This window comes from Dermacentor albipictus, chromosome 1, assembly GCF_038994185.2.
Source record: "Dermacentor albipictus isolate Rhodes 1998 colony chromosome 1, USDA_Dalb.pri_finalv2, whole genome shotgun sequence".
NCBI lineage: Eukaryota > Metazoa > Arthropoda > Arachnida > Ixodida > Ixodidae > Dermacentor > Dermacentor albipictus.
This window is the reverse complement of record NC_091821.1, coordinates 224355820-224367850: the sequence shown is the minus strand read 5'-3', so window position 1 is coordinate 224367850 and position 12031 is coordinate 224355820.

Genomic DNA, 12031 nt, shown 5'->3' with positions numbered 1-12031 from the left:
GTCACAAGTAAGTGCGCCAAGGCCCGCAGAAGTAGAAACGGCAGGAGTGTCAAAGATGCAAAAGGTGTCGACTGGTTGAACAAGGCCTAGGCATTCACCATGAGATAAAGCTAAAGGGCAGGCTGTGGGATTGTCGACGACCATTTTCGTGACGCCATTGCGAAGAGTAAGGAGAGCAAAGGGCAGCGGAGAACATCGGCGGCGAATGAACAGCTCAGAGGGCGTAAAGAAAACAGTGGCATCAGAAATAGCGGCGCACGACACAGGCACAAGCAGGGAAGAGCGTGGAGGGACGGAATTGTCTTCGGAAACAAACAGTTTAACACTGGAAGGGTCGTTGTCGATAGGCTCGACGTCTGGAAGTGCAGAAAGTTCGAGTTCGGCGTGACAACAGTCAATAACGGCGTTATTATTTGCAAGGAAGTCCCAGCCTAATATGATGTCATGGGAACAAGTGGGCAGCACGACGAATTCGACGGTATACAGTAGACCTTGAATGAAGACGCGAGCAGTACAGGCAGCGAGAGGCGTTATATTTTGAGCGTTCGCGGTTCGAAGGAAGAAGTCGGAGAGAGGCGTCAAAACCTTTCGTAGTGTGCGGCAGAGTTCGGCGGAAATTACGGATACGGCGGCTCCTGTATCTACAAGCGCCAGGACGGCGATTCCTTCGACAGAGACGTCGATGACGTTGGCTGGAGAGGGACGAGGACTTGGGCATTGCGACGTGGACGCAGTTCGTGCCTCGGGAACTGCGGCCATCAGTTTTCCTGCTCGGTGGACACGGGACGACGCCGCATCGGAGAAAGCGAGCGACGGCGGGGAGATGGTGAGCGGCGAGTAGAGGCGGTTGGGCGGTAAGGGGAAAAGGAAGAAGTAGGAAGGCTGGAAGGCGACGAGGAAAACGGAGCGGGGAAAGGTGGCGCCCGCCGGATGTTCTGAAGAGGAGGCATGCCACGACGACAATGGCGCGCCACGTGACCAGCACCACCGCAAGCAAAACATATTGGGCGGTCATCGAAGGTGCGCCACTGGTGGGGGTAAGGTCCGAGTCGCGGTTGAGTATTCGGAAAAGGCTGTCGGTCGGGCAGCGGCATAGGAGGAAAATGCCGGCGGTCGTGAAGCGGCATAGATGGCGGCAAAAATGTCGGTGGTCGATGCATAGAGGGCGGCAGGGGCGCTTGTGGACGAGATCGGGAAACTGCTTCAGCGTAAGTGAGAGGAGCCGTGACTGGTGGCTGCTCAACGGCTGGAGGAACGGCTTGAGAGACTTGTTCTTGAATGAAGTCGCGGATCGTAGGATGCAAAGCAGGGGGTGGTTCCTGGACAGAAGATATCAACGATAGTTGGCGGGCGACCTCTGCGCGAACGAATTCCTGGATTTTTATGAAGAGAGTAGCATGGTTGTAGTCGTCGACCCCAAGGCTGGATAGAGAGTCGGCGGGCGGGGTGGGACGTCGGGTGTGAAGCCGTTGCCTGCGCAACTCGTCGTAACTCTGGCACAATTCGATGACTTCAGCGACAGAGTGAGGACTCTTCGATAATAACATTTGAAATGCGTCGTCCTGAATACCCTTCATTATATGTTTGACCTTCTCCTCCTCTGACATTGACGCATTCACCCGTTTGCAAAGGTCGACAATGTCCTCAATGTAGCTCGTGAAGTTTTCTCCGGTCTCTTGGGAACGTGTGCGCAAACGTTGTTCTGCACGAAGCTTTCTTACTGCAGGCCGACCAAAAACTTGGGTAAAGTTGGTCTTGAAGACCAACCACGAAGTGAGGTCGGCTTCATGGTTGAGAAACCATAGTTTCGCAACGTCCGTAAGATAAAAGGCGACGTTTCTCAACTTGGTAACGTCGTCCCACTGGTTATGGGCACTCACTCGCTCATAAGACGAGATCCAATCTTCAACGTCTTTGTCATCTGTGCCGGAGAAGATAGGGGGATCTCGCTGACGCAAGGCACCGGCACAAACCAAGGTAGCCGGCGCCGTTGGAGGAGCTGGAGGAGTGCGTGCGTCGTCGGGCATGATGGGGGGTAGAGTGCGACTCCGAAGTTCCAGGGTGGTCGAAACCCAGCACGTCCACCACTTGCTAAGAGATTTATTAGCAACGGGCGCGAACGGGTAGCTGTCACAAGCGTTCGGCGAAAGACAGCAACCACGAGCTCATGCCGGTAGCGATGGTGCTGTGGCGCAGGCGGCTACTCTTCTTCGTTACAATAGGACTATTAGCTTGCTCCAAGTATTATATAAAATATTTACCGAAATAATCTCCAATAGAATAAGGGCAACACTGGATTTTGTCAACCAAGGGAACAGGCTGGCTTTAGGAAGAGATACATTACAATGGATCAAATCCATGTCATCAATCAGGTTATTGCGAAATCTGCAGAGTACAATAAGCCTCTATATGTGGCTTATATAGATTACGAAAATGCATTTGATTCAGTAGAGATACCAGTAGACACAGAAGCACTACGTAATCAAGGACTACAAAACGCTTACGTAAAAAGCTTGAAGAATATTGCTACTGTTGTGCCATAACCACAAGCCCGGATTCCGAATCTGCAAGATGCAGAATCTATCCTGCGAGCGCCCTAATTCTCCCTTCACAAGTCAAGGTGCTGAGCCGTCAGGCAGCGGTGTCCTGCGGGAGAAGCATCGGCAGGCGACGTGTTTAGACGTGTCAGCGTGTGCCAGACAGCCCGGCGCCGCACCTCCTTTTGCATGGAGGTCTCCGCGCGCGCGAACTTTGAACCGGGTGGCCAGCGCGGTCGCTGGTTGGACCCCTCGGACGACCGTCGTGTGCTGACTTTGTATTGGGCCGTTTGAGTGACAATGGTTCCTCGGGGATTATAAAAGCAGCGACGCGCTGCCTGAAAAACAGGATCCGCCGACCCACCGGGAGACAGTGTCGCTCCCGACTGGGGTGAGATGTGTCACGCGTTTTCGCCGGACGTCGCCGTGCGAGAACAGTCGCGTTTGTTGTGAGCACTCGGCCCCAGTGCCGACCCGTTCATGTCCTGTATGATAACCTGTATATAATGTATAAAGTCCCTTTTGTTATTCTCATCGACGCCAGGCTCGGAGTCTTCGCTACCAACGCTCTGTCACGAAACGGGTGACGAGCGCTACGGGACCACAAAGTCGTAATAGTGGTGCAGCGGTGCAAAGTCCGTAACACTGGATGGCAGCTACGGGATTGACCGGCATCAGCTACCTCGGCGCGGTGAGTGCCTGAAGTTTACCTCAAACACCAGACTTTCTCTGACACAGGTTATAGTAGCTTAGGGAAGGATTTGGCGTTGCATTGTGATAACCTTGTGTGTTTCAAGCCTAGTAAGAGTGTTTGAAAACCAGGGGATGCTGAGGGGGTAAACAGGGCAGTGTGTGAAATACTTGCATATGTCTTACTAGTAGTGTTATAGTAGCGTACGGCAGGTATATTCAAAAAGGGTAAACAGCAGGAGGACAGTGTGAACGATGGAGAAGTACAAGGTGAAGGAACTTCTCGAAATTTGTGAGGAGTTGGGCATTGAGTTGGGCTCAACCAAAAGAAAGAATGCGATCCTTGAGGTCATGAGGACTGGGGACGTAACGGCTGAGGAAGCCGCTGAGGCCTGGGCGGATATCAATGAACGTCGGGAAAGGGAGGAGAAGGAACGTTGTGAGCAGGAAAGGAAAGAAAATGAACGTCGGGAAAGGGAGGAAAGGAGAGAAAGTCTGATTCGCAAGCAACAGGAAGATTGTTCACTAGCCGATCTGAGGAAGAGCATCAAACGGGGAGTGAAAAAAAAAGGGGTTTCATTTGGCAAGGAATCTGGCTTATTGTACCGCCGCTACACGGATAAGCAGGGTCGCAAATATAAGCAGCTTCGGATTCCGCAAAAATATCGCCGGGAAAAATGAATGACCTCATTTGCTTCCTCAGTGGTATGTTTTCGGTCCAAGTGATTTCAAGGGGACCATTCCATTTGTAATTATTATTGCTGATTAATAATTGTTTCTTGTCTATTCTGTTGCGTTGTTAATTTGAAAACTGATTGTTTGAGCCTTGTGTGCTAGATCGTACACCTGCCTCTTGTTGCAGCGGGAGCAAAAGGGGATAGCGATTTAGTTAGGTTGATTTGGATTATGGCCTTGTCTGGTGTTTGACGGGAGACAGAGGGCACTTGTTCGTGTTGGGTGTTGCCTTTTGCCGGTCGGTTTTGCAAGCTGCAGAACGACCAAGCGGGACCAGTGGCGAGAAGCAAGGTCTTAGGAACGACCCGAGCGGAGCTGGTCAAGGTGCCTTGGCGACGACGTGGTGAGCAGAGCTCCTGTCCTGGCGAGTCGGACCTGGGCACGTGAAGTTACCTGGCGTCCCGACACTGGACGTGAACTTGGACGAGCCTGACGAACGTGCGCGCCCGGCATCCGAGCCACGTGGAGGCAGCTCGTCTTCCCGGCGCCTTATCTGAGGGCGGGGATGCTGTTGTGCCATTACCACAAGCCCGGATTCCGAATCTGCAAGATGCAGAATCTATCCTGCGAGCGCCCTAATTCTCCCTTCACAAGTCAAGGTGCTGAGCCGTCAGGCAGCGGTGTCCTGCGGGAGAAGCATCGGCAGGCGACGTGTTTAGACGTGTCAGCGTGTGCCAGACAGCCCGGCGCCGCACCTCCTTTTGCATGGAGGTCTCCGCGCGCGCGAACTTTGAACCGGGTGGCCAGCGCGGTCGCTGGTTGGACCCCTCGGACGACCGTCGTGTGCTGACTTTGTATTGGGCCGTTTGAGTGACAATGGTTCCTCGGGGATTATAAAAGCAGCGACGCGCTGCCTGAAAAACAGGATCCGCCGACCCACCGGGAGACAGTGTCGCTCCCGACTGGGGTGAGATGTGTCACGCGTTTTCGCCGGACGTCGCCGTGCGAGAACAGTCGCGTTTGTTGTGAGCACTCGGCCCCAGTGCCGACCCGTTCATGTCCTGTATGATAACCTGTATATAATGTATAAAGTCCCTTTTGTTATTCTCATCGACGCCAGGCTCGGAGTCTTCGCTACCAACGCTCTGTCACGAAACGGGTGACGAGCGCTACGGGACCACAAAGTCGTAATAGTGGTGCAGCGGTGCAAAGTCCGTAACACTACGTGCGTGCGGTATTTGTTTGTATGAATGAAGTGCGTGGGCGCCTAGAAAAGAACTCCAGAAAAGAGGAGGAAGAACGAACTGGGCTCGCGCTGTGAATCTAACCGGTCAGCGCTGCAACCGCTGTTGTAAATATAATCTGTATATAGTTTCTCGTCTTACTGACTCGTCCTTCGCGTAAGAATATCTACAGAGGTTCTACAGCTACCTTAATTCTACATAAGAAAAGCAGGGACGTACCTATAGAGAAAGGGGTCAGATAGGAAGACACAATTTCTCCAAAGCTATTCACTGCGTGCTTAGAAGAATTCAAGCTGTTAAACTGGGAAGGTTTAGGAGTAAAGATCGACGGCAAATATCTCAGCAACCTTCGGTTTGCCGATGACGTTGTTCCATTCAACAACAATGCAGACGAGTTACAACATATGATTGGAGACCTTAACAGAGAGAGTGTAAGAGTGGGGTTGAATATTAATATGCAGAAGATGAAGATAATGATAAATAGCCGGGCAAAGGGACAAGAGATCAGGATCGCCAGTCGGCCACTAGAGACTGTGAAGGAGTACGTTTACCTAGGTCAATTAATCACAGGGAACCCTGATCATGAGAAGGAAATTCACAGAAGAATAAAAATAGTTTGGATCGCATACGGCAGACATTGCCAGCTCCTGACTGGAAGCTTACCATTATTATTGAAAAGTAAGGTGTGCAATCAGTGCATTTTGCCAGTGCTGACGTATGGGGCAGAGACTTGAGAACAAGTTAAGGACCGCGCAAAGAGCGATCGAACGAAGATTGCTAGACATAACGTTAAGAGAGAGAAAGAGAGTGGTTTTGATCAGAGAGCGAACGGGTATAGGCGATATTCTAATTGACATCAAGAGGGAAAAATGTAGCTGGGCAGGTCATGTAATGCGCCGGAGAAGGAAAGCGCAATCGAGGACGACAAAACACTAAGTGGAGCAATGAAATCAGGAAATTCACGGGCGCTAGTTGGAATCGGTTGGCGCAGGACAGGGGTAAATGGAGATCGCAGGGAGGGGCCTTCGTCCTGCAATGGACATAAAACATGATGATGATGATGATGATGATGATGATGATGATGATGGAGGTGGTGGGCCCCCCCTGAAAAAAAATCCTGGGTACGTGCCTGATACATACATACATACATACATACGTAGCTATAAATGGTTGCAGGCGCAATAGCCCGCCAGCAGACCAGCACGTTCGTGCCAGCGTTTTTACCAGCACGTTCGTGCACTCCAGAATAGTGCTTGCCTGAGCTCGTTGGTTGTACATTGCAGAATTGATTTCCAGCAGAACGTTCTGACACGGACAGGAAGAGACGACGATACACGCTGGACTATCAACTGAATGTTTACTGAAGGAGTCGGATAATCGGCATGCCACACACACACACGCACACAAACACACACACACACACACACACACACGCACACACAAACACACACACACACGCGCGCACGCACGCACGCATGCACGGCGTAGCACCAGGACGCTAATTGTGGGAGAGAGGTAACCCATGTAGTACATGTTTTCATTCCTTTGGGCTCGGTAGTTCCCGCGAAATTTCAATTCACAAAGCTGCGTCGGCTGTCAAAACTTATTTCGTCGATAATGTAACTGGTGGGAAAGGCAGGGAGGTTAACCAGAAAAGATTCTGGGGCGGAATTCACTAATCGAACTTACGAACAAATTTTGGCTTAAGAAAAACCTTACGAAAATAGCTATTCACAACGCTAAAACATAGTCGTAAGATCAGCAAGCTTGCGATGCCTCCCGTTGCGAAGACGATTGCTGCAGTCGAAAAAATACGTATATGTAAGGGTAGCACAGGTGCGAACTTCAGCACTTCCGCCAATAGTAAGCGTAAGTTGATTCACGAAACCTAAACAGCCGTCGCAGATCGCGACTTAAGAAGAAATTTCTATGATAGGCGGGTAGCAGTATTAAGAACATAATTATGCCGCTCCAGCTGACGCGAGTAAGCGCTGGAACGCGCTGTTCCGGCTGATTGACCAGAGGCCTCTGATCAACTGACAGCCCAGGACGGCGCCTGCTGATATCTTTGTGGCACGCTCTGATTTGTCGTCTCAAAGTGCATTGCACTGTTTCAGTGCATAATGGCTGAGCGAGAGCTGCTGTGCAACGCAGTAACATTAATGTGGTGCGGCGAATTTCTGCCTAATGTCTGATAGGCTGGGTTTCTGTACGAGCGCAATAGCCAGAATTTTCATACTCGTCATGACACTCAATTGGGTGTTAGCAAATAGAAGTGTAGTGTCCGCCCCTGACAACAGTCAAATTTGTCATTGATGTGTTTTGATCACTTCTACTGGGTTTCTTCATTTCTTTTTCCTTTTTATTTTGTTTGAGGTTTCTCTTGCTCACAGGGCTTCGGATTATTACTTTTTCCAACGTTTTGAGGCTACAATATAATATAATAATTATCGAAATAAAGACCTTTATAGTCGCTTTGTATTACGGGGTAGTGGTCGTGGGAATGTATGTATACAGGCGGGTTTAACCTGGCACACCTGGCCGACAATTGCTCCAACTGAGTGTCTCTTTCTGCGATAAACATGTCACCATGTGACCATCAGTCTTATCTCTCGCACAAATTTGAGAAGAATGGGTAAAATTTTTTTGGCGGTGGTGCGGAGAATGGGCGAGAGCGGTGGCGCTTGTAGGCGACGTAGCAGACGCCCGGAAAACGAAGCTGTCGAATAGAGGTGTGTAGTGATTCGCCGAAGAATATAGCCTCAACTAGATATGCATGATGTGCGATCATGCTATCAGTTGACCGAACTTCTTTCATTTCTTGTCATTTAATCCGAGCGTTGCATTCGCCTCGCTCTCATACGACACCGTAAGTTAAATGCGCTGCCACTTCGGTTGTACCCTTACCTCAGCGTAAGAACTTTTTGGCTAAGAATTTGCGTACAAACAGCGCAGCTTAGTGAATTCCGCCCCCGGTTTGCTACCCTGAAATGAGGAAAGGGTAAAGGGGGATGAAAGATGGAAAGAATAGCGGAGAGAAAAAGCAAAGGCACGAGAAAAAAGATAAACATAGGAGGTTGGGAACGTCCGTGAGAACTAGAGTCTCTCTAATAGGCCACTCGAATGCAAAAATTTCAAGCGTGCTTTGACCGACTTGTCGTGTAACCACTGTATAGGATGGCGTTCGCGCACTGTCTGCTCCGAAAGCGGTCGGTCGTCAAGACTCGCGAGTATCTACATGTATAGGTGACTGCCTCTGCCATGGCAATACAAATAGAACGGTATTCTACACATTCTAAACTTCTGAAGACCCGGAAGCTTTGTTGCGTTACAAGGTATAGGTGCATTTAAAGACCGTCACTTCTAGTGATCAAGATTGATTCGATTTAGCATGAGCATGGTTGGCATATGACACAAGGACGGAGGCCAAAAACAATATCACAGACGATCGCACCCTGCACCAGTCCACGGTGATTCGGAATGTAGCAAGCTTTTTTCGCACACTGTTCAGTGTCCAGAAGACCCGATAACAGGCGGTCACAAAGGTTTGCATGAAAAAAAAAATTGTTGATCTCTCTTCCATAGGAATCTGCCATAAGACGAAAGTGAAACCTGTCTTTATAAAAGTAGTTGCAGCTTCGTTGGACGTTAAGATATATAAACAAAAGGCAAGAGATGGGTACGGTACTCAGGGTATGTGTAACCGTTGCAACTAGACACCAGGGTAACCTTACCCCGGTACACGGATCTGCGACGATTGGCACACAAGCGAAAGTTGTCGAACGACTCGCGGCCGGGAAACATCCCCCGGAGACACTGTATTGCACGCACTGGAGCACTGTGCAAATCCGCCAGAAACCACAGATGCTCGCAAACCGTACAAGCGAAGCCGAATGGGTTGTCCGTAAATCGCTTCACGAACTCGCGCTCCGCTTCCACGAAAGGCACACTATTTGCGGGTCGGCAGCTTTCTTGCGGCTTCGCTTGGCGCGCGGCCTCCTGTTGCGGAGCGGCTTCGCCGAAGGTAGGAGAATATTGGGCCGGCTCAGAAGTGCCTTAGGCAGCGAGCTAACTGGCAACGTGCTCAGTTCCACGAATGCGAGAGGCACAGTTGGTAGGGCGCACTCGGTACGCGCGAATGCGTTGTGCTTCCCGCTGCCATGTCTCACGCTGGTCCGATGCGGTCAGCTTCATGACATTCCACCGTCGGCGTCGCTGCCTTTCTGCAGCGCTTAACACAACGGCATTGGTGTTTGGCGCCATTGAAAACGAAGAGGAGTAGGTGGCGTGCAAACACGGCTGCTGCGCCTTGAAACTGTACTCCCGAGGCAACGAGGCGTCACAGGTTAATCCAACACGGAAGACAATCTACGTACGTGGTGAAGCTGCGTCAAGGGCGCCAGACAACAAAGCTCAGAGCGACGGACGGACGGACAGACGGACGGACGGATGGATGGATGGATGGATGGATGGATGGATGGATGGATGGATGGATGGATGGATGGATGGATGGATGGATGGATGGATGGATGGATGGATGGATGGATGGATGGATGGATGGATGGACGGAAGGATGGATGGATGGATGGATGGATGGATGGATGGATGGATGGATGGATGGATGGATGGATGGATGGATGGATGGATGGATGGATGGATGGACGGATGGATGGATGGATGGATGGATTGATGGATGGATGGATGGATGGATGGATGGATGGATGGATGGACGGATGGATGGATCGATTGATGGATGGATGGATGGATGGATGGATGGATGCTGTGAGAGTCCCAGGTTGCTTCACCAAGCTCTTTTTCTTATTTTGCCTAATGTCTTACCTACCACTTTTTAACAGACAAAAAAATCCCCAGCATCAAACTTTCTGCACCACTGTTGGGAACTTTGTTTTTGTACGCCTCTGCTTGTGGTCTCCCTACTTTCCTCCCACCAAACCTCCGATCACCTTTTACTAATCTCTGTTGCGGACATGTTTAGTTTGCCCCTGCTATCCTTAAACCCAAGGCCTTCAAGGAGGCAAGCGGAGCCCAAATAGACAGCTGTTTAGATATCTTCACTTTCTAATCAAACATGCTCCATGTTTCCCTAGCTTTACATGTTTCCCTAGCTTTACATGCTTCTCTAGCTATACCGCAGCAAGCGCTGCTTCTTCTTCCTTGGTGTACCTCGCTTTCTAACTACGCGTTCTACGGCATCTGCTTATCTCGCTTAGAAAAGTAAAGAACTTCCCTTTGAGTTATCATAAATTGTTTCTTTCCTGATTTCGTTTTTTCCTCTTAAGCAGTTACTCACAGCAGGTTTCTTTTCCATTGCTTCGACCCAGGAGATTGCTTCAGCCTCTCTGAGGCCGCAGGCTTCCCACGTTTCTTTCTGACCGCATCAGTGTATGTATTGCCAGATGTTTTTGGCTTTGGGGTGGTTGTTCCTGGGAGTGGTTTGTCGTATTCGTGAAAACCACATCGGGGTTAGGCGGTGGTTCATGACGCTTGGGTGGTTTCCCTTGTACTTGCTCCTCCGCGCGAGCCCGAGCACTGGGCCGGTACAATGTCTCGATATGTGGCCATGTGTGTGGCATTTGTAACGCTGTGTTGTGAAGCTACCGCAATGTGTCGCACAAGACCCACCAAACGACCACTGCCGCATCAGCCTCAGGCGTCACAACATGACAGGATGACCTGCGAAAGGCAGCAACATGGAAGCACCGAACAAGACATTACACGCTTACTGATTCGGATGTTGTTTACAGCCCTCAAAGCTCTTGTCCGCGCCAACCCCTCGTCAAGATGTATCCCAGAGGTAGAAGCCATCCTTACAATGGAGCCGTTGGTGTCGGCATCTTACGCTCCACAGGGGATATTACCTCGCAGTAATAATCATGCCTTCTGCAACGACAGCCTCATCTGAGCTGACCATCCACAATATTTTTCCTACATGCACCATATTTCAGTGCAACGCTCGCGGTCTTCGCTCGAAACTTTCAGATTTCAGGCAGCTGGTGCGAGCGTATCACTTCCCTTTCATAGACATCTCTGAATCGCGCGTCGACGAACATTTCCGAATGTAATGGTACTATTTTCATCATTCACAGCGACCGGATGACATCAGCAGATTACTCGTAGGCTTTCGCAAGGATATTCCGGCCTCCATGGTTGATATTCTGCTTTGCAGTTACAATGAATATGTGTGTGCCATTTATTAATAGGCCAACAAGAATACACTCTCATTGGAGTATACTTGGAGCCAGGCAGGCCATTCGACGCTTCCAGACTTGAAAACTGGATTGCAACGACACCCTCTCCACATATTATTTGTGGAGACTTTAATGTTCACAATGAAATTTGGCGCAGCCCAAACACGTGTGCACGAGGAGCCAAGCTCGCAGAACTTCTCTCAAACTATTCAATTGAACCTCTAAATGACGGCAGTATAACCTACCTCAGAGGCCCAACGACTACAAGCAGCATTGACGCGACCTTCGTAACAAGTTCGGTTGCCCGAAACTTTACCTGGTGTACCGACTTGGAAACACGCGGGAGTGACCATTACTCAATTCTTATATCAGCTGTCTGTATGCAGTTGTCACCAAGAAGATTTCATTGCGACCGACTGGAGATCCAGCGACTCAACCGCAGGATTTATCCCCCGCCTCACAAAAATCTCAGCACTGAAGATGCCGTAGCTCTCCGACTTATACAGACCAACACATTTCCAAACCTACACAGATACAGTAAAATGTTCCCACATACATATCGCGGCATCTGCCCCTGGTGCGGCGACACACGCCCTACACTTTTTCACATCTCTTGGGGGTGCGAGGGCAAACCTCAACACTTAAAGACGCCTAGCACGTCATTTGAGCGGTGGGA